The sequence below is a fragment of the Salmo salar genome, chromosome ssa25 (assembly GCF_905237065.1).
Source record: "Salmo salar chromosome ssa25, Ssal_v3.1, whole genome shotgun sequence".
Lineage (NCBI taxonomy): Eukaryota > Metazoa > Chordata > Actinopteri > Salmoniformes > Salmonidae > Salmo > Salmo salar.
The window spans coordinates 21680254-21703933 of record NC_059466.1 but is presented as its reverse complement, the minus strand read 5'-3'; the positions used below and the strand labels follow the sequence as shown (position 1 = coordinate 21703933).

The 23680-nt window shown below is 43.0% G+C and overlaps 1 protein-coding gene across 3 annotated transcripts in view; it reads right to left on the bottom strand.

Moving 5' to 3' along the window:
* Positions 1–18150, bottom strand: part of dgkg (diacylglycerol kinase, gamma) — a 164530-nt gene extending 146380 nt beyond the window's left edge. For all 3 annotated transcript variants that reach the window (XM_014173603.2, XM_014173605.2, XM_014173604.2), the window contains exon 1: positions 17489–18150. The gene's annotated coding sequence lies outside the window, so the exon portion shown is untranslated. The remainder of the gene's footprint in view (positions 1–17488) is intronic.
* Between the last annotated feature and the right edge of the window lie 5530 nt (positions 18151–23680).

The window sequence follows — 23680 nt, the reverse complement described above, 5'->3', positions numbered from 1 at the left end:
CGTACGACGTCGCCGGTAACCACCGTTCCTGGGATTCATCATTATGCACACCTGGCACTCATCATTACGCGTGCCTGTTAATCATTATGATTCAAACCTGGACTTCATTACCTTCATCATTTCCTCCCCTTTATATGTCACTCTTATGTTCCCTCACTAGTTGGTATTATTATTGTGTACCGGCGTGTAGCCACATGGAATTGTCTCGTTCCTGGTTTTGTTTTATTAAACGTTTCACCTGCTTCCCGACTCACAGCTCCATTATTACAATAATGTAATAATATAGCCTAGGTCTAGTGGTTGTATGAATTTGGGATCTATTGTCCTACAACTGTCCCAAAGTCTGTTTGGAATAGACTATTTCTTTCTCACACAGAAGACAAGCTGACCAATATAGTAAGTTAACTTTTCTACTATGGGAGATATTAGATTGACATAGGCTAGTGATTTTTCTGTTCCTTACTCGTCTTGTTGGCTGATGAAAAGTAAATGTGGCAGTTTTTAGAACATCTTTAAAGTGCCCATCGGAAATAGGTAAGAAGGATGCACGCTGATTCCTTGAGTTGCATGTTCTGTTAAGTTGAATAACCATAATCAAAATGTGATTTCTGTCATTCTGAGCACCGTGGGTGGTTACGCACCCAATGCATATGGGTCTGATAAACTCCTCAAATGTCCGTTAAATTAAAATGATGCCAGTCAACCCCTGACCTGTCTAGTACTGTAGAGACAATGGTGACTCAGAGGTTTTCTGTGTCCTCAAGCCATATGCAGTGTCATCAGACAGTACACCGAGTACTACTCTCTCCAGACTCACTGACCACTGTTTCTTCCTCTACTGTAAGCTTTAATATTCGGCTGAGGTTTTTGAAAGCTCTGTATCTTGCAATAATGTGTTGATGTGATTTAAAAACAAAATTGGAAGGAACAGATTTACAGTTATATAAGTTGATACTACCTCTCTCTCTTACACACACTCACCTACAGTCTTTCTTTTGAACACAACACTCAAAATAACACTCACACTTTCCTCTTCCACCTGTTTTTGTCCAAATTCTGAGCGCACAATCAGCCAGCTACTGATCAGCATCTGAATGTATTCCTCTCCAAGGGTAGCCTGGTCCCAGATCTGTTTGTGCTGTCCTGCCAGTATTCAGGGTCAAGACAGCGCAGCCTGATCCCAGATCTGTTTATCTTTACACTGCCAAGGGAAACAAACTTTACCGTCCCTCTCTAGTTCTATTACGACCAGGGCAAATGTTTACCGGTTCGCTCCTATTTCAGGAAACAGACATGCAAAATGTCTTAAGAACGACCTGCAGAACGTTTAAAGAAAAATCAAGGTATGACTAAAGGGAGTGAGCGTGTACTCCACCTCGAGTGTACTCTACCTCGCTAGTACCTACTGAAACATAAATGCACAACTTGCACTGGAGTGAGCCGTTTATCTCGCCTGAATGGCTGGAGCATGTTAGAGAGACAGCACTGCCAAATTAGGACACTGATCACCACAACGATAAAAGAGGAATGGAGGTGCAAGACATCACCTTCCCTAGAGGGAGAAGGGAAGAGAGGGGAGGAGGAAGAAAGGAGGGAGGCAGAGAAAGAGGGGGAGAGAGAGAGGTGGGAGAGAGAGATAAGGAAATACATGGAGTGAGGGGTAGTTTGAAAGAGCATAATCAGTCAAAGGTAATGAAAAGACAGCCAATGCCAGACAGGCACAGCTAGGACTCATATCCACAAGCATCTTGGTACTGATCTAGTATCAATTTAGCCTTTTAGATCATAGTGAATAAGATTATACCCAGTATTCAGTTTATCTTCCATTCAGATAACACGGGCTAGCCTAAACCAGCTCAACATGGGCTAGCCTAAACCAGCCCAACATGGGCTAGCCTACACTAGCCCAGCACAGGCTAGCCCACATCAGCCCGAACATGGTGCTAGCCCATATTAAGCCCACCACAGGCTAACCCACACGAAGTTCACACCAGTCCAACACAGGCTAAAGGACACCAGCCCAACATGGGCTAGCCCACACCAAGCCCAGCACGGGCTAGCCCATACCAAGCCCAGTTACTTCATAATGTAGATTTGGGTGCTCATTAAAATATTTGAGGACATGGTTTGCAAATTACCCAATTCATGATGTTTATTAAAAATTGCTGACATCATTCAAACCAATGAGTGTTCTGAACTTTAAAACCAATTATCTTGGAAACATATTTTTCTGATAAAACCTTAGAACTATAAGGTCACTAGTTATTTTTGTGCAACCATTACTGAGAGTGCCATTCCAGTTTAAACGTTCCTTGGTGTAAAGTCCTCAAAAAATGAAACTTGTACACTGCCAATGATAAAGTACATGTGACATATGAGAAACATCTTAAGTATATAAATATATTCAATAGCAACACATTGTGACAATATGGACATGCTTGCTGGCAGGAAGCAACAATGGGACACAGGATCCCCTCTTCAGGAAGTGACTGTGGTAGTCATGATAAAAGCATCACAATGTCTCCTCATCAGTCAGTATAGGCCCTGACCCTCTTTCTGCTGTCAGCTTGAAGTGACTTGTTTGTATGAGTGTGGGGATGTGGCTAGGCTTGCAAACTGTCACGAATTATAAAGGGAAACCCAGCCGGGAGATGCCCAGTGATGCGAGCCTACCAGACTAGCTAAATTCCTTCTATATTTGCTTCAAGGCAAGCAACATGGAACCATGTCTGAGAACACCTCACATCAACACCATCATCCCAGACACCCTGGACCCACTCCAATTTGCATACCACATCAACAGATCCACAGATGATGCAATCTCTATTGCACTCCACACTGCCCTCTCCCACCTGGACAAAAGGAAAACCTATGTGAGAATGCTGTTCATTGACTATAGCTCAGTGTTCAACACCATAGTGCATTCCAAGCTCATCACTAAGCTCAGGATCCTGAGACTGAACATTTCCCTCTGCAACTGTATCCTGGACTTCCTGATGGGCTGCCCCCAGGTGGTGAGGGTAGGCAACAATACATCCTCCACGCTGACTGTCAATACGGGGGCCCCTCAGGGGTGTGTGCTTAGTCCCCTCCTGTATTCGCTGTTCACCCATGACTGTGTGGCAGCCCACGACTCCAGCACCATTATTAAGTTTTCTGACAACACAACGGTGGTTGGCTTGATCACCGACGACGATGAGACAGCATATAGGGAGGAAGTCAGTGACCTGGTAGTCCCACAACCTCAGCAAAGGAGCTGATTGTGGACTACAGGAAACGGAGTGCCAAGCACATCCCCATCCACATAGGCTGTAGTGGAGCGGGTTGAGATTTTCAAGTTCCTAGGTGTCCACATCACTAAGGAATTATCATGGTCCACACACACCAACTCAGTCATGAAGAATGCACGACAACACCTCTTTCCGAATTAGGAGCCTGAAAAGAATTGGCATGGGCCCTCAGATCGTCAAAAAGTTCTACAGCTGCACCAATGAGAGCATCTTGACTGGCTGAATCACCATTTGGTATCGCAACTGCTTGGCATTCGACCACAAAGCGCTACAGGCTGTAGTGCGCATGACCCAGTACATCATTGGGGCCGAGCTGACATCCATGACTTCTATACAAGGTGGTGTCAGAGGAAGGCCCTAAAAATTGTCAAAGACTCCAGCCACCCAAGTCATAGACTGTTCTCTCTGCTACCGCACGGCAAGCGGTACCGATGTACCAAGTCTGAAACTTAACAGCTTCTACCCCAAGCCACAAAACTGCTAAATACTAAATGCTACTGTTTATTATCTATTCTATTGCCTAGTCACTTTATCCCTACCAAAAAATATATGAATAAAATGTTTTATTGTCATATACACTTAGTGTACAAAACATTAGGAACACATTCCTAATATTGAGTTGCACCACCTTTTGCCCTTAGAACATCCTCAATTAATTCGGGCCATGGGTCTACAAGGTGTTGAAAGTGTTCCACAGGGATGCTGGCCCGTGTTGACTCCAATGCTTTCCACAGATGTGTCAAGTTGTCTGGATGTCTTTTGGGTGACGGACCATTCTTGATACATACAGGAAACTGTTGAGAGTGAAAAACCCAGCAGTGTTGCATTTATTGACACACTCAAACCGGTGTGCCTGGCACCTTCTATCGTTCAAAGGCACTTAAGCCTTTTGTCTTGCCCGTTCACCCTCTGAATGGCACACATACAAGATCCATCTCAATTGTCTCAAGGCTTAAAAATCCTTCTTTAATCTGTCTCCTCCCCTTCATCTACACTGATTGACGTGATTTTAACAGGTGACATCAATAAGGGGTCATAGCGTTCACCTGGTCAGTCAATGTCATGTAAAGAGCAGGTGTTCCTAATATTTTGTACACCAGATAGGTGCAGTGAAATGTGCTATTTTACAGCTTCAGCCATAGTAGTATGGTGCCACTGGAGCAAATTAGGGTTAAGTGCCTTGCTCAAGGGCACATCGACAGGTTTTCACCTTGTCGGCTGGGGTATTTGAACCATCGACCCTTCGGTTACTGGCCAATGCTCTAATCATTAGTCAATGACCTCGTATCCCTGCCAGTTGACTCGGCACTGGTACCCTGTGTATACTGTATTGCCAAGTTATCGTCACTCACTGTCTATTTATTCCACTTGGTATTATGTGCCTGTGTGTGTGTAGGGAAGAGAGCTGAGGACAGGGGCTACAGATATTAAACAGGTCCATATATCAACAGAAATATGAATAACTGCTGGTCTGGAAAAAACAACCCATTTACTGGGTAACAAAAGAAAACCATGTCAACAGTGGGGCACTCAGGAAAGAGGACAAGCAAATGTTGAATCGAAGTGTCACTGTGTCGAAGGCTTCCGACTGTAACCAGGGTAAGGGTCAAATTAATTTAAATTCAGCCAATTCAATAAATACACTGAATGAGGAAAATTCTTCCTGACTTGACTGAATGGAATTGACATTAACCCTTTCCATGACCCTAATGGTCTCAGTGTGTGAGAGGGCAATTGAAGAAAGAAAATTACAGATGGTTGAGGAAGGAATTTCGACTGGCAGTTGTCATGGCAGTTGCACCTAAAATCTAAAGACAGTTTCTGTTTACTGACAAGCTGGAGGTCCAGATGACTTTCTGAGCAAAACATTCTTAATAAAAAAACAGTTCAGCTTGAACTACCACACAACACAACAGACTGTCTGCCAGGCCTGCACGTTGCAGCATCACAGCCCAAACTCCAAACAACTGAATACTAAATACTAAACTGCAATTTTGTAGTCCACTTAGTGTTTAAAGCAATGCAAAGGAATAAAAAACCTTTTTTTTGATCATAGAACAGTTTCTCTGTAGTCTTCTGCTGCACGTTGCTTACGGTCTACAAGACTAAAATGCTGAGCCTCAAACAGCTACCGTAAATTCCGGACTATAAGCCTCAACTTATTTCCCAGGCTTTGAACCTCGCGGCTTAAACAATGACGCGGCTAATATATGGATGTTTCCCGCTTTCAATGTTTTTTTCTTCCAAAAAAACACATTCTGTGACGTGCTCAGTTTTTTGGCGGCATGAAGCTTTCATTAGACCAATGAAATTGCCGAACGGGTTAAGGTCAAACAACTTTTTTGTTTACTGTTTAGATTAAATCGAGCACTCTCAAACTTCCCATCATTCTGATTACGGTAGTCATTTTGTCACCCTCATCATGGCAAAGACACGGAGAAATGCATATGATGCAGCTTTCAAGTTGAAGGCGATTGATCTGGCTGTTGGAAAAGGAAATAGAGCTGCTGCACGGGAGCTTGGTTTTAATGAGTCGATGATAAGACGTTGGAAACAGCAGCGTGAGGAATTGACTCTGCAAAAAGACAACTAAAGCTTACTGCAAATTTTTTATTTTTTGTTACAAGCCGTGTTTCGTTAAAGCCTATTTATTTTTGTTACAAGCCGTGTTTCATTAAAGCCTATTTATTTTTGTTACAAGCCGTGTTTCGTTAAAGCCTGTGTAAAGTTAATTTGTTTCAATGTACCGGTAGGCACATGCGGCTTATAGACATGTGCGGCTTATTTATGTTCAAAATAATATATATTTTTTTAAATTCAGTGGGTGCGGCTTATATTCAGGTGTGCTTAATAGTCCGTCAATTATGGTACTCACCAAAAAAAATCAATGCTCTAAAGAAAAATGTCGGTGATTCTTTCATAGCTTGCAAAATACATTTTCATGTATCATAGCTAAAGAACACTAGCAAGCAATTATCTCTGATATGCACTGACCCTGAACCTATAAGGTCACTATGAACATCCATCCGTAAGGAATGAGTCTGACCTGCGCACACCTGCAATCCCCTACTGTTTATTTGGGTGCCACCTGCTTGCATGTGTGTTCATCATTGTGAAGACCACATAGGCAACACCTTAAAATATGTAACATCTTAGCTTATTCTCAAACGTTCACAGTCATCGATCTAGGATCAGTTCTATGAAGCTCTATGAACTGCCTTGCCATAACTCAATTTGAATGGGACTAATAGTACATTTGAATGACACACACCCGGATCGAAACACAGAGGAAAAAGCATCATGCCTTATTAATTGAGCATCCAGCAGCCCACTGAAGTGTAGTTGGGTATACAGGTCAGTCTAATAGGGATAGAACCACTTGAGCCCTGCTCTTTGATCGTCCTTCCTGACTCAGCGAGGCTCATTATCAGCTACAGTATAGCAGCTCTTCACTTTTGTGCCCATAACTGTGGATTGGAAGTTTGACTGAATTTCATTAGATGTTCTGACAAGACATGAGAAACGGGGTACAGACCAAAGGCAAAGTTCAAGTCAAATCTTTCATCTCCTGTTAGTTTAGTAAGAGAACTGGAGCATGGTCAACCTTAGGGCCCTGGATTGAGGGAGCTTGGACTTTGCCCATAAATGGTATTTGTCCATGATTTGCTCTGTCGGTACGTCAGACAGGATGCAGAAACAGTCAAACACACACATGCACGCATGCACGCATGCACACACACACACACACACACACACACACACACACACACACACACACGGCATGCATGCAGAAATGCACGCTAACGCTCACACGCGTGCGCACACACACACACAATCCTTCTTCTTGATCCGAGACAAACACACAATTAGCACCTCTCATCCATGTAATCACAACTCATCTCCGTCATCTTTCTAAATAGGATCTTGTACTTAGTGCCTCTCCTAACTACTCATCACACAAAATGTAGCTTGACTGTTATTATTCCGCTTTCTCCCCCCTGTGCACCTCAGCTGAGAAAGCCTCAGAGCTCCGCAGCCCGGCCGTTAGGGCTCTCTATTCTCTTGAGGGCGGGGGGAGGCTAAAAAATACCACAAGTATTTATGGAGGGGCTGCTGGGTGTCATGGCAACAGGGGGATTGGTATGAAATTGTGGAACTGTGCCTGTCGTGGTGGTGGTGAAGCCAAGCTACAGTATTAGATACGAAAGGCCATGCATGGGCAAGCAAGACCAGGCCCGTTCACATCCCCAGACTCGGGTTGTTCCTTATCCCTTCTGGGAGGGCTAGTTCTGAAAAGGCCTGGGGCTGGGAGACAACCAGACTGAGAGGCAAACATTTATATGATGAAAATGAACACCTGTACATCAGAGGTAAGAGGGTTTTTATTGAACATGAAAACATCATTTAGATTTAGTCATGTAGAGTATCTTACTATGGGCTCTGAATATAAAAATTCACAGGATGGGTTATTCATTACAAAAGCAAAAACTAACTCGATAATTCAGCACGACTCCACATTAGATTGAGTACCCAAGAGAAACATGTATAAACCACGAGTTATGACTATTGTGTCAAATTACACTTGACTTTTTTGACAAATCAAATCAAATTAAAATGTTATTTGTCACATGCGCCGAATACAACAGGTGTAGACCTTACAGTGAAATGCTTACTTACAAGTCCTTAAAACCAACAATGCAGTTTTAAGAAAATATATATTTTCAAAGTAAGACATAAGAATAACAAATAATTAAAGAGCAGCAGTAAATAACAATAGCGGGGCTATATACAGGGGGTACCGGTACAGAGTCAATGTGCGGGAGCACCGGTGTCGAAGTAATTGAGGTAATATTTACATGTACAGTGGGGGAAAAAAGTATTTGATCCCCTGCTGATTTTGTACGTATGCCCACTTACAAAGAAATGATCAGTCTATAATTTTAATGGTAGGTTTATTTGAACAGTGAGAGACAGAATAACAACAACAAAATCCATAAAAACGCATGTCAAAAATGTTATAAATTGATTTGCATTTTAATGAGGGAAATAAGTATTTGACCCCTCTGCAAAACATTACTTAGTACTTGGTGGCAAAACCCTTGTTGGCAATCACAGAGGATCAGACGTTTCTTGTAGTTGGTCATCAGGTTTGCATACATCTGAGGATGGATTTTGTCCCACTCCTCTTTGCAGATCTTCTCCAAGTCATTAAGGTTTCGAGGCTGACGTTTGGCAACTCGAACCTTCAGCTCCCTCCACAGATTTTCTATGGGATTAAGGTCTGGAGACTGGCTAGGCCACTCCAGGACCTTAATGTGCTTCTTCTTGAGCCACTCCTTTGTTGCCTTGGCCGTGTGTTTTGGGTCATTGTCATGCTGGAATACCCATCCACGATCCATTTTCAATGCCCTGGCTGAGGGAAGGAGGTTCTCACCCAAGATTTGACGATACATGGCCCCATCCATCGTCCCTTTGATGCGGTGAAGTTGTCCTGTCCCCTTAGCAGAAAAACACCCCCAAAGCATAATGTTTCCACCTCCATGTTTGACGGTGGAGATGGTGTTCTTGGGGTCATAGGCAGCATTCCTCCTCCTCCAAACACGGCGAGTTGAGTTGATGCCAAAGAGCTCCATTTTGGTCTCATCTGACCACAACACTTTCACCAGTTGTCCTCTGAGTCATTCAGATGTTCATTGGCAAACTTCAGACGGGCATGTATATGTATTCTTGAGCAGGGGGACCTTGCGGGCGCTGCAGGATTTCAGTCCTTCACGGCGTAGTGTGTTACCAATTGTTTTCTTGGTGACTATGGTCCCAGCTGCCATGAGATCATTGACAAGATCCTCCCGTGTAGTTCTGGGCTGATTCCTCACCGTTCTCATGAGCATTGCAACCCCACGAGGTGAGATCTTGCATGGAGCCCCAGGCCGAGGGAGATTGACAGTTCTTTTGTGTTTCTTCCATTTGCGAATAATCGCACCAAATGTTGTCACCTTCTCACCAAGCTGCTTGGCGATTGTCTTGTAGCCCATTCCAGCCTTGTGTAGGTCTACAATCTTGTCCCTGACATCCTTGGAGAGCTCTTTGGTCTTGGCCATGGTGGAGAGTTTGGAATCTGATTGATTGATTGATCCAATTTTTAAGTCGCTCTGGATAAGAGCGTCTGCTAAAAAACGTAAATGTAAATTATTAATTCTGTGGACAGGTGTCTTTTTTACAGGTAACAAGCTGCGGTTAGGAGCACTCCCTTTAAGAGTGTGCTCCTAATCTCAGCTCGTTACCTGTATTCTGTCTCTCACTGTTCAAATAAACGTACCATTAAAATTATAGACTGAACCTTTCTTTATCAGTGGGCAAACGTACAAAATCAGCAGGGGATCAAATACTTTCCCCCCCCACTGTAGGTAGAGTTAAAGGGACAATGCATAGATAATACCAGAGAGTAGAAGCAGCGGGGGGGGTATGCAAATAGTCTGGTTAGCCATTTGATTAGATGTTCAGGAGTCTTATGGCTTGGAGGTAGAAGCTGTTTAGAAGCCTCGTGGACCTAGACTTGGCGCACCGGTACCGCTTGCCATGCGGTAGTAGAGAGAACAGTCTATGACTAGGGTGGCTGGAGTCTTTGACAATTTTTAGGGCCTTCCTCTGACACTGCCTGGTATAGAGGTCCTGGATGGCAGGAAGCTTGGCCATGGTGATGTACTGGGCCATACGCACTACCCTCTGCAGTGCCTTGCGGTCGGAGGCCGAGCAGTTACCATCCCAGGCAGTGATGCAACCCGTCAGTATGCTCTTGATGGTGCAGCTGTAAAACCTTTTGACAATCTGAGGACCCATGCCAAATCTTTTCATTATCCTGAAGGGGAATGGGTTTTGTCGTGCCCTCTTCACGACTGTCTTGGTGTGCTTGACCATGTTAGTTTGTTGGTGATGTGGACACCAAGGAACTTGAAGCTCTCAACCTGCTCCATTACAGCCCCGTCGATGAGAATGGGGGCATGTTCGGTCCTATTTTTCCTGTAGTCCACAATCATCTCCTTTGTCTTGATCACGTTGAGGGAGAGGTTGTTGTCTTTGCACCACACGGTCAGGTCTATGACCTCCTCCCTATAGGCTGTCTCATCATTGTCAGTGATCAGGCCTACCACTGTTGTGTCATCAGCAAACTTAATGATGGTGTTGGAATCGTGCCTGGCCGTGCAGTCATGAGTGAACAGGGAGTACAGGAGGGGACTGAGCACACACCCCTGAGGGGCCCCCGTGTTGAGGATCAGGGTGGTGGATGTGTTGTTACCTACCCTTACCACCTGGGGGTGGCCGGTCAGGAAGTCCAGGATCCAGTTGCAGAGGGAGCTGTTAAGTCCCAGGGTCCTTAGCTTAGTGATGGGCTTTAAGGGCATTATAGTGTTGAACGCTGAGCTCTAGTCAATGAACAACATTCTCACTTAGGTGTTCCTTTTGTCCAGGTGTGAAAGGGCAGTGTGGAGTGCAATAGAGATTGCATCATCTGTGGATCTGTTGGTGCAGTATGCAAATTGGAGTGGGTCTAGGGTTTCAGGGATAATGGGTTTGATGTGAGCCATGACCAGCCTTTCAAAGCATTTCATGGCTACAGACGTGAGTGCTACGGGTCGGTAGTCATTTAGGCAGGTTACCTTAGTGTTCTTGGGCACAGGGACTATGGTGATCTGCTTGAAACATGTTGTTATTACAGACTTAGACAGGAAGAGGTTGAAAATGTCAGTGAAGACACTTGCCAGTTGGTCAGCGCATGCTCGGAGTACACGTCCTGGTAATTCGTCTGGCCCTGCGGCCTTGTGAATGTTGACCTGTTTAAAGGTCTTACTCACATCGTCTGCAGAGAGCGTGATCACACGGTCGTCTGGAACAGCTGATGCTCTCATGCATGTTTCAGTGTTACTTGCCTCGAAGCGAGCATAGAAGTTATTTAGCTCCTCTGGTAGGCTCGTGTCACTGGGCAGCTCTCGGCTGTGCTTCCCTTTGTAGTCTGTAATAGTTTGAAATTAAATCACTATTATCTACCATTGTAATGAAATCCCTATTATCAGACATTGCGTTAACTTAATTTGACCTAGGACTATTGATAAACTTCCCAAGAGAGAAAGCAACAACATGTTACCCAACATTAGTTACAGCCATAGAATTAGAACGAGTAGAACAAGATTCCCCATTCAAAGGCAAAAACGATAAGCTGTAACCACACAATTAGAAATGACTAGAATGGACATAGAACCTCTCATTCTAATAATATGGTTACAGATGGGCATCTTTTCCTTTTCTGATAATTGGGCTTAACAGATGCCTTTGGTTGAATCCCAAATGGCACCCTATTTACTACGCAGTGGACTAAGCAAATATAGTGCACTACATAAGAAGTAGCCATTTGGGATGCAATTTTCTGTTATTAATCAAGCACCTGGAGACATCCTATGAGATTGGTCATGTTAATAACATGGAACCACTGGAGGAATATTCTTATTCGCTTATTGATCCTTTCTCACTTCATGTCACGAAACAGGAGCTGTCCACAACGGCTACAGTGGGACGTCACTGTCAATGTCCCCCATCTTTTCACTTCCTTAACCACTACCTGCTATTACAAACCTAACCTAACCCTGACAACCTCCTTTTATCGTGGATGATGTAAACATGAATCTAAGTGGCACCACAGACCCTCCTATAGTATACACACACATAAAAAACACACTTACGCACACCTCCGCAGGCACACACACTACACACGCACACACAGGCATGTGCACCCTCTGATTTCCCAGCGGTCTCTATCTCTCTGAACTGATTCCAGAGGCCAACCCAAAACAAAGCCGTCGGAGAAGAGGGTGCTGGAGCAGTCTTTTATTGAGGCTTCAGATGCGTGCACACCACCCACCGCTTCCGAGTATATTACTCGCTAATGTCCAGTCCCTAGGTAACAAAGTCAGCAAAATTAAGGCAAGAGTTGTTTTCTACAGAGATATCCGGGATTGTAACATACTCTGTTTCATGGAGACATGGTTAGCTGGGGACATGCTGTTGGAGTCCGTACAGCCAACGGGATTTTCAGTGCATCGCGCTGACAGGAACAAACATCTCTCTGGTAAGAAGAAGGGCGGGGGTGTATGTTTCATGATTAACAACTCATGGCGTAATTGTAACAACATACAAGAACTCAAGTCCTTTTGTTCACCTGACCTAGAATTCCTCACAATCAAATAGGCAGAAACTAAAACAGAAAGGGTAGCTTCAGACAATAACATTGATGTATACGCCGACTCGGTGAGCGAGTTTATAAGGAAGTGTATAAGAGATGTTGTACCCACTGTGACTATTAAAACCTTCCCTAACCAGAAACCGTGGATTGATGGCAGCATTTGCGCAAAACTGAAAGCACGTACCACCGCATTTAATCATGACAAGGCAACTGGAAACATGGCCGAATACAAACAGTGTAGTTATTCCCTCCGTAAGGCAATCAAACAAGCAAAGCGTCAATATAGAGACAAAGTGGAGTCGCAATTCAGCGGCTCAAACGCGGGACGTATGTCTCAGGGTCTACAGACAATCACGGATTACAAAAAGAAAACCAGCCCCGTCGCGGACATCGACGTCTTGCTCCCAGACAAATTAAACAACTTCTTTGTGCGCTTTGAGGACAATACAGTGCCACCGACAATTCCCGCTACCAAAGACTATGGGTTCTCCTTTTCCATGGTCGATGTGAGTAAAACATTTAAACGTGTTAACCCTAGCAAGGCTGCCGGCCCAGATGGCATCCCTAGCCACGTCCTCAGAGTATGTGCAGACCAGCTGGCTGGTGTGTTCACGGACATATTCAATCAATCCCTATCTCAGTCTGCTGTCCCCACATAATTCACGATGGCCACCATTTGTTCCTGTTCCCAAGAAAGCTAAGGTAACTGAACTAAATGACTATCGTCCCATAGCACTCACTTCTGTCATCATGTAGTCCTTTGAGAGACTAGTCAAGGATCATATCACCTCCACCCTACCTGTCACCCTAGACCCACTCCAATTTGCTTACCACCCCAATAGGTCCACAGACGATGCAATCGCCATCACAATGCACACTGCCCTATCCCACCTGGGCAAGAGGAATACCTATGTAAGAATGCTTTTCGTTGACTACAGCTCAGCATTCAACACCATAGTACCCTCCAAACTCATCATTAAGCTTGAGACCCTGGGTCTCAACCCCGCCCTGTGCAACTGGGTCCTGTACTTCCTGATGGGCCGCCCCCAGGTGGTGAAGGAAGGAAAAAACATCTCCACTCCACTGATCCTCAACACTGGGGCCCCACAGGGGTGCATTCTCAGCCCCCTCCTGTACTCCCTGTTCACCCACGACTGCGTGGCCATGCACGCCTCCAACTCAATCATCAAGGTTGCAGACAACACTACAGTGGTAGGCTGATTACTAACAATGACAAGACAGCCTACAGGGAGGAGGTGAGGGCCCTCGGAGTGTGGTGTGAGGAAAATAACCTCTCACTCAATGTCAGCAAAACAACAGAGATGATCGTGGACTTCAGGAAACAGCAAAGGGAGCACCCCCCTATCCGCATCGATGGGACATCAGTGGAGAAGGTAGAACGTTTTTTAAGTTTTTCGGTGTACATATCACCGACAAACTGAAATGGTTCACGTACACAGACAGTGTGGTGAAGAAGGCGCAACAGTGCCTCTTCAACCTCAGGAGCCTGGAAAATTGTGGCGTGTCCCCGAAAACCCTCCTTAACTTTTACAGCTGCACAATTGAGAGCATCCTGTCGGGCTGTATCACCACCTGGTATGGCAACTGCACCGCCCACAACCGCAGGGTTCTCCAGAGGGTGGTGCGGTCTGCACAACGCATCACCGGGGCAAACTACCTGCCCTCCAGGGCACCTACAACACCCGATGTCACAGGAAGGCAAAAAAGATCATCAAGTACAAACAGCTTCTATCTCAAGACCATCAGATTGTTAAACTGCCACCACTAGCACAGAGAGGCGACTCCCTACCTACAGACATTCGCAGGATGAGTTATTCATTACAAAAGCACTAACTAACTTGATAATTCAGCACGACTCCACATTAGATCGAATACCCAAGAGAAACGTGTATAAACCACGGGTTACGACTTTTTTGTCCAATTACATTTGCTTTGTTTGACATATGAAATCACAATATCTACCATTGTAATGAAATCACTATTATCAGACATTGCATTATCTTAATTTGACCTAGGACTATTGATAAACTTCCCAAGAGAGAAAGCAACAACATGTTACCCAATGTTAGTTACAGCCATAGAATGAGTAGAACAGTATTCTCCATTCAAAGGCAAAGATGATAAGCTATAACCACACAATTAGAAATGAGTAGAATGGACATAGAACCTCTCATTCTAATAATATGGTTACAGATGGGCATCTTTTCCTTTTCTGATAATTGGGCTTAACAGACGTCTTTGGTTGAATCCCAGATGGCAGTGCAATACTTTTGCATGGCTCCAAGCAAATATAGTGCACCACATAGAAAATAGCCATTTGTGATGCAATATTTTGTTGGCCACTTTAATAAATGGAACACTAGCCACTTCATTAATGCCACTTTAAGAATGTTTACATATCTCGCATTACTCATCTCATATGTATATACTGTATACTGTATCCTTCTATACACTATCTATTCTTTACTATCTATTGCATCTTAGCCGATCTGTCACTGCTCATCCATATATTTTATACTTATATAGTCTTATCCTATTCCTTTACTAGATTGTGTGTATTAGGTTCTGTTGTGGAATCGTTAGATATTACCTGTTAGATATTGCTGCACTGTCAGATCTAGAAGCATAAGCATTTTGCTACACTCGCAATAACATCTGCTAACCATGTGTATGTGACCAATACAATTTGATTGGAGCTCGGAGAACGTGAGCAGCATAGTCAATTAGCTAGTGGTGAATGAGACTCTCATTCCTCCTCAGTCTCTGTAGGCAGGCAGGTCTTCACTCGGTGTATCGTGCAAGAACAGAAGCATCCTACATTGTCTATTATCCAGCCTGCGAATCAGGCATCCGGTCCGGGCGTGAATAACCATTGCTTTCGGTAATTGGATGATGAGGCGTAATTAAGAGTGCTGATTCGATTTGATCAAAGTCTGGCACCTGAATCACATGGTACACACACACAGAGAGAGAGAGAGAGAGAGAGAGAGAGAGAGAGAGAGAGAGAGAGAGAGAGAGAGAGAGAGAGAGAGAGAGAGAGAGAGAGAGAGAGAGAGAGAGAGAGAGAGACTTGACAAACAGAGGGGAGGACTGGAAATCTGTGACAGCTATCACTCGACCCGTCTCACAGCAGCACAATCAAGAATGTGCTGCATTTTTTTAATGTGTGAAAATGCGCTAAATTAGAATCTATTTATGAGAATGCAACTCTTCAGACAACACAAGCTCTTGTGAGACATAAACCATGACAAAAAGGGGATAAGTTGAGCCACCCTTGTTTCTATCAAACCATACACAAAATGGATCATTTGACAAAATATTTAGGAAGAGGTCATCATTTCATGGAGTCTGTAAAGGAAGAAACCACTTGGAAAAAGTGATAAATAAGTTAAGTCCAAAAAACGGATTTTCACCAAGTCAAATTAATGTATCGTATCAGAGGTTTCCTGATGTCCGTATCTAAACCAAAGTAGATCATTTTAAGATTGTTCTAAACATCAGTTAGGTGGATGCAATATAAGCTTCAATATGAAGTCCTTAACCTAACATGAAAATGCATCCTTGTAGCTGTGTGGGCTAATATAGTCAAAGTGTTTGCCTTTGGGTAAGTTGAGCCAATGGCCATGAGGTAGGTTGAGCCAATAGTTGAACCAATGGCAAGTTGAGCAGGTGGTTTCTTCCTAGGCGTAATGCAAGGCATTATCGCTGGAATATGAGGTAACAATAGAACCTGTGTTAAAAGTGTTTAAAAAAAATAACAAAGATGTTTTAGGTGTTAAGCCTGTGTTCAAATATGCTTAAAATGATTAAAGAGACAAAAAAGTGATTGTGATTGTCTTGAACTGTGTTTGGGAAATAAAGATCTAGAGGCGAAAGAAACACACCTATTTAGGCGAGGTGCTGGCTAGCGGAGTGGAACACTTACAAAGATAAAGGAGAGCCACACACTCTAGGAGCTCAGATGCAAAAATATTTATATCCAACGTTTCGACAGACAAGCTGTCTTCATCAGGGTATAAAGATAAAATAAATAAAGATTGACATGGTTTTAATATTTAAATCAGTACAGAAATTTGTAGACGGCTTAACTTACTCTGTGCTGCGGCTCAATTTACCCATACCAGGGGTAAATTCTGCCAAGAGACCACTTATTTTGGACAAGCAATTTTTTCAAAACTCTAATGTTTACAATAATTCTGATTATTTCCAGGGATACACAACATCCTGAAATACATGTAGATATATTTGATAGAAAGAATACTATATTTCCCTTGACGGAGTGATGCTGAATGTAAAAAATAGCTCAACTTACCCCACTCTCCCCTACTGTTCATCCACATTTTTGTGTATGTAGACATTCTACAAATATGTCCAAAACATGACTATCCGTCTTAGAAATCATCCAACATGGCTAAATATAAGATATATATAATAAATAAATCCAGCTTGATGTGTCTGAGAGAAAGGACAGTAGGGTGAGTTCAGTGGAATGACAGATTAACTGTGTTTCTTTATGGCCCCACCATATTACCCATACATCCATCATATCCACAATCAGCACAAGCACACACACTGGCCCCCATTAGACCGAAACAAGTTTTAGTGTCATTTTCACTAACAGACTGACCACAACAACCAAGATATCAAGCCACACTGTTACTTAGGACCAAGCAGAATGAGTGAAAGTCAAAGACACTTGGCAAGATGGAAGGACAAATAAACGCACACACACACACACACACTCCAGCGAAACAGGGACAGATGGCGAGAGCGAGAAAGCGGTCAAGGGCTGGTCAGAAAGTAATAATCAATGGACAATGATTGTCTGTGAAAAGAGAGAGAGAAACATGGAGATAAACAGAGAATGAGAGAAACATTGAGATAAACAAAGAGAGAAACACAGTGACAGAGATAGAGATACAGAGAATCATAGCTTGTCCCATACCTTTGCCCATCCCAGTAGTTTTGCTGTCTGTGTGCGTGTTCCTTCCTTCAGTATGGGTTGATAGGCAGTCCGTTCCAAGCTGCCCGGGGCATAGGTTGCTCTCCCTTCCCCCGTGAGCAGAGCAGCGAGCCCCTCACAACACAAACAGGCAGCTATAGCTACAAAGAGCAGAGCCACAGCTACACAACACAGCTCCAGCTACACAGCTCCAGCTACACAGAGAGGCACAGCAAAGGCACTGGAGCCCCGGCAGAGGCAGCAACATCCCTCCCTCCCATTCAGCCTGAATTAATTAAGCTTTTTTTCCTCTCTCTCCCTTTTGCTTAGTTCCTCTCCTTCGCTCTGTTGCTATATAGCTTCCTCTCTCTCTGTCTCTCTCTTTCACTCTCTGTCTCTTTCACTGTCACCGACTCTCTCTGTTCAGTTTCCTCCCTGTCTCTCTCTTCTCTCCGTTTCTCTCTCTGCCCTAGTGAGTGTTGCTTTGCAGATCGTATGTGATTATTTTCCCAGCCTTAGCAGGCTGAAAACGTCCCTGCACTTTCTTTTCTGACACCCTGTTTACATAGAGCTGTTCACTCTCCCGCTCTCTCCATCAATCTCTCTTTATCTCTCTCTCTCTTATCGACACTGCTTTGCCACAGCGCCTCCAGCACCCCTACCCTGTAAACCACTAAAGCTCGTGCCTCTCTCTCTCCCTCTTCCCCTCCCCTTCTTCCTCTCCCTCCCCATCTCCCTCCCTCCCTCACTCACAGTGCATCCTGTGTGTTGTTAGTATATCTCAGAGAATTCCAAATATATAATTTCAATGTATTGGCCTATTGTGCAGGCCATGTCTTAGAAAAGACAATTCATGGGAAAATTCAAGTGGGTCTTCCACTCAAAAACAACCATCATCACACACATGCACAGCAACACACACACACACACACACACACACAAGTTGATGTTAATTTTACAGAAATCCTGCATTATTTCCTGGCAAATGTGAGCTAAAAAGGGATAATGTATAGTCAGAGAAACCGGAGAGAGCATGCTCTTTCTCTCTTTCTCTGTCTTTTCTATCTCTTCTGTTGTCTTCTCACTACCTCACCTCTGTTTGTTTGCCAATTTATCTTACACTGAACTTATTTCAACTTCATTAAAGTAGCTGTCAATAGAAAATCTTTCTTTTAAAAGTTAATATTCTGTTAACTCATACCCAGATAATGTTGTTGACTCGTCTTCTACTTGTATTTGTGGCCAAACCATACATTGGAGGAAAAACACTTTTTAAAAAACACCTCAAATTTGCTATTTCCTCATAGAGAATTTTGTCATTCTGCCTCATTGGCTGAGCTTGCCAATCAGCAGTCTACTCGTGTGAATATTTTTTATGACCGATATACACCCACTCATACTTAGAAAAGTACGTATTTCACTCATATTGTAATTAATTATAGGTCATATTTCATAGAAATCTGGAACCACTGGACAGTTACTTTAAATAAATAAACTCAATGCATTTGTAATTATTAAAAGAATTATGGCTATTTCTCTTACACAACTAAAAGGACATCAGCCAAACAAAACAAGAACTAAAGTGATACAAGTAGCCATGCACACTTAGAAAAAAGGGTTCCAAAGGCTTTTTTGGCTGTCCCCATAGGATAACCATTTTTGGTTTCAGGTACAACCCTTTTTTGGTTCCAGGTAGAACCATTTTGGGTTCCATGTAGAACCCTATGTTCTACATGGAACCCAAAATGATTCTACTTGGAACCAAAAGGGTTCTACCCGGAACCAACAAGGTTTCTTCAAAGGGTTCTCCTATGGGAACAGCCGAAGAACCCTTTCAGGTTCTAGATAGCGCCTTCTTTCTAATAGCGTGGGTAGGCAGAGGGCATAATGCCAAGCACCTAGAAGGGTGGTAGTATACAGAGAGAACAGCCCTATGCCATGAATGCTCTATAGAAGGACATACACAATGGCCTAAGAAAGCCTTGTCCCAACCAGAACGAGCCCCTGGACAGGCAACAGTCACAATGCCCTAGGGGGGTGAATACATACTCATAGGAACATTGGCTTTGTTGATTTCCTCCACAGTGCCAGTAAAATGCTTTAGCGTCAGAAAAAAACTACTTTTATCTAAAGTCTTTACCACTTTTTAGAATGTTTTGATATTCAGTGAGACTTTCAGAAGAGTCTAGGCTGTTAAAATGTCATGAGTGATGATGCAACTTAACTTAAAGGTCAGATTGGGAGGATAAAAATAAGGGTTTTCTTTCCCTCCTGGATATCAGCCAAATAATGTTCTTATCAGCTCAAATATTAGCTATGTTCTTACCACTCTGAATATCAGACAAAGCTATATGTTCTTGTCACCCGAATCTCAGCCAGCCTAAAGTTTATCAAAGTGCAAGGGGCTTTAGTAATACCAACAGTCCATTGCTTTATTTGAGAGGCATACAAAGGGATAAAAATAGCTCCAGAGTGCTCCGCCCCTCCTGCCTGATCAAAAGCAGACTGTTTTCATCTGGCTTGTTCTTTCTTTCTTTCTTTGGCAAAGCTGCAATTACAGTACAGCTCTACTCTTAGAGAACTTTATTTAGCTCAAGTCCTTCATGTTGGTAGACAACCTGTAGGCAAAGCTCCATGATGCAACAACTGTCAAGGAAAGTTGAAGAAAGGTTACTGCTTCAGTTACAACCTCAAATCTTCTTCTTGTTCTGTGGAACAGTTTACCAAGCTACCAGGAAACTGACATGAGTATAACTGTAATGCGTCGATGAGAAATAACATGGTGATTTGATTAGGGGTATTCTTTTACGAGGTGACTCCTAAATGGACTTTGAGCTGTTGATATTGTTGTAAATTGTAAATATTTTTAATTGGTGCTACTGTTGTTGTTTTTGATTGAATTGAGTGTAAAGTGTCCATCTTGCCCACCTGCCACCTTGCTGCCAAAGAGGACAATGGAAATACGCTTCCAGTCTTTATTGTGTTTTTATCCTCGTTAATTTTGTATGTAATGGTGTCTCCGGTTGGAGCTGCCTACTACTTTTATTTATCTAATCAATTCAAATCAATCAATTCTGATTCACTGCAGTGCTGTTCACGACTCTCTCACTACTCCACTTGCACCCTATCCTCCCTCAGTCTCACACATGAAGTTCAAGTTGGCTAATAAGGGTGGGGGCACTGGGCATGTGTGTGGACTCCGTCGTTGATGACCTTTGAGTGTCTAACCGTCTTGGGAAGGTTTGGGAGGTGTGCCTGACCGGGTGGTTTTCTCTGAATGTTACAGAAGTGTCACCGCACTAAGTAGAGACCGCCTGCCTCCCACGCAACACCCACTAAACATCACAACAATACAGTTCCTCTGGAGAGCTTACAGTGCCTTCAGAAGGTATTCATTCCCCTTGAATTATTCCACATTTCATTGTGTTACAACCTGAATTCAAAATTGATTATTTTTGTATTTGTTTGCCCATTTACACACTATATCCATAATGACCATTTCCAGGTCTTGCCATAGATTTTCAAATAGATTTAGGTCAAAACTGTAACCTGGCCACTCAGGAACATTCACTGTCTACTTGGTAAGCAACTCCAGTGTAGATTTGGCCTTGTGGTTAAGGATATTGTCCTGCTGAAAGGTGAATTCATCTCCCAGTATCTGGTGGAAAGCAGACCGAACAAGGTTTTCCTGTAGGATTAGCTCCATTCCGTTTATTTTTTATCCTGAAAAACCTCCAGGTCCTTAACAATTACAAGCATACCCATAACATGATGCAGCCACCACTATGCTTGAAAATATGGAGTGTGGTACTCAGTAATGTGTTATATTAGATTGGGCCCAAACATAACACTTTGTATTCAAGAAAAAAAGCTCTGTCAATTAAGTTGGCATTATGGAACAACCACAGTGTTGTTGATCCAGCCTTAGTTTTCTCCTATAACAGCCATTCAAATCTGTTACTGTTTTAAAGTCACCATTGGCCTCATGGGGAAATCCCTGAGTTAGGAAGGACGCCTGTATCTTTGTAGTGACTGGGTGTATTGATACACCATCCAAAGTGTAATTAATAACTTCACCATGCTCAAAGGGATATTTAATGCCTGCTTTTTTAATTTTACCCATCTACCAATAGGTGCCCTTCTTTGTGAGGCATTGGAAAAACTCCCTGGTCTTTGTGGTTGAATCTATGTTTGAAATTCACTGCTCGGCTGAAGGACCTTCCAGATAATTTTATGTGTGGGGTACAGAGATGAGATAGTCATTCAAAAAGCATTATTGCACACAAAGTGAGTACATGCAACTTATTACGTGACTTGTTAGGCACATTTTTACTCCTGAAGTTATTTAGGCTTGCCATAACACAGTGGTTGAATACTTATTGACTCAAGACATTTCAGCTTTTCATTTTTTATTAATTAAAAAACTTTGACATGGGCTATTGTGTGTAGGCCAGTGACCCCAAAAAATCTGAATTTAATCCCCTTTTAAATTCAGGCTGTAACACATGAAAATGTGGAAGAAGTCAAGGGGTGTGAATACTTTTTGAAGGCACTGTATGTAGGATGTGTCCTAAATGGCACCCTATTCTGTACTAAGTCACTATATAGGGAATAGGGTGACAAAACCAACTACTGTATGGGTTTCGGAGATAAACAACTGTATATAACATATGACAAATTGAATATACTGTAAAAAAAAATATATATATATATACAACAATGTAAATGACAATAGACAATAGACAATCATAAAACGTAAATACTGTACATAATAGTGACATTGGATGTACAACTTTATACATAATACTGTCTACATAATACAATAGAAACATTGAGTTATAAACTTCAAGAGTGAATGACAGCACTTATCGCACACTGTCAACAAATGCTCTAAAGCGCATGTCAAGGTGTGTGTGTGTCATTGTGTATGGGAGGTGTGTGTGTAATATTGTGGTGTGCTGTTTTGCTTCCTGCCGTGTTCCTATTCTCACGTGTCTGTTCTTTTTCAAGTGAGTATCACCGATAACATCACAAGCCAGAAAACAAACACAGTTTGAGTTTACAATCAGTATTGTTTCACATACACATGCATTTCCACATACTAACACACAGGGGCTGAGGGGGGCAGAGAGATGACTGAGGTGAGGGGTTGAATGTCATGGGGAGAACCTGCTGCTGTTGTAACAGAGATTGTGTGTCTCTACGTTCTCTATACATCCCTATGTACGTTGATCTACGGCCTCTTACTTCCTCCTACTTCTTGCGTGGTGGCTGTAATATCCTGTGTGTGGGTGTGCATGTGTTATCATATGTGCATGCATACAGTATGGGCGTGCATGGTACATACGTACATGTGCATGCGTGTGCGTGTGCATCCCTGCAGTGCAGGGGGGTTTGACTGTGACTGAAACCTCTAGTAATCCCAGTAACACATGGTAGAGCAGCGTGGTTCACTGGCACCTCAGACTGGACCACAGAGCTCACAGAGAGAGCAGACCTGGAAGAAAATGGTTCAATCAGAGAGTCAAGGGTAGGTGATGTGAACTGAACCCCCATGGATTGGTAGGTGTGAGAATACACCATCTCGTGAAAAGTGGCCACAATAGAATAGCTACAGCAAGTGTGCACAGGGAGAAATTGGATGCTTTTGTTTGTTTGTGGGTTTGTTGAGAGGAAAAACAAAAGAACAATGTATTTGTTTACTATAAGACATTGGACTGTAAATATTTGACCTGCTGAGTAGTGTGTTGGATGCCTTTGAGATCTTCGGTTTAGTTTCACAGGATTAGTTTCACAGGATTATTATGTCTAAACCTCACTAAAGCCATTATATTCATCAATGTAGGCAAGGAACAAAAATGTAAGAACACACCATCTCAATAATGCTTACCAGTAATATAGGTGGGAGAAGGTACTATAATGACTACTGGCTTTCTAATGCCAAACTACAACTTACTGGGTGACAGATTAGATAGAATATAGATTTGATATTTTAAAAATACAATTACACAATCCAGTACATAATACAACCACTTAGTCCCAATACACCCATCCCTCACCAGAGTAGGACCATGGCTCTACCAGTGATAATGTATGAGTCTCCCAGCTGGGTGATAGCCAGTCTGAGCCCAGCCATGCAGATACATTACACTGCAGCCAATAATCAGATCCATATCCGGCACATCTAGCAGCCAG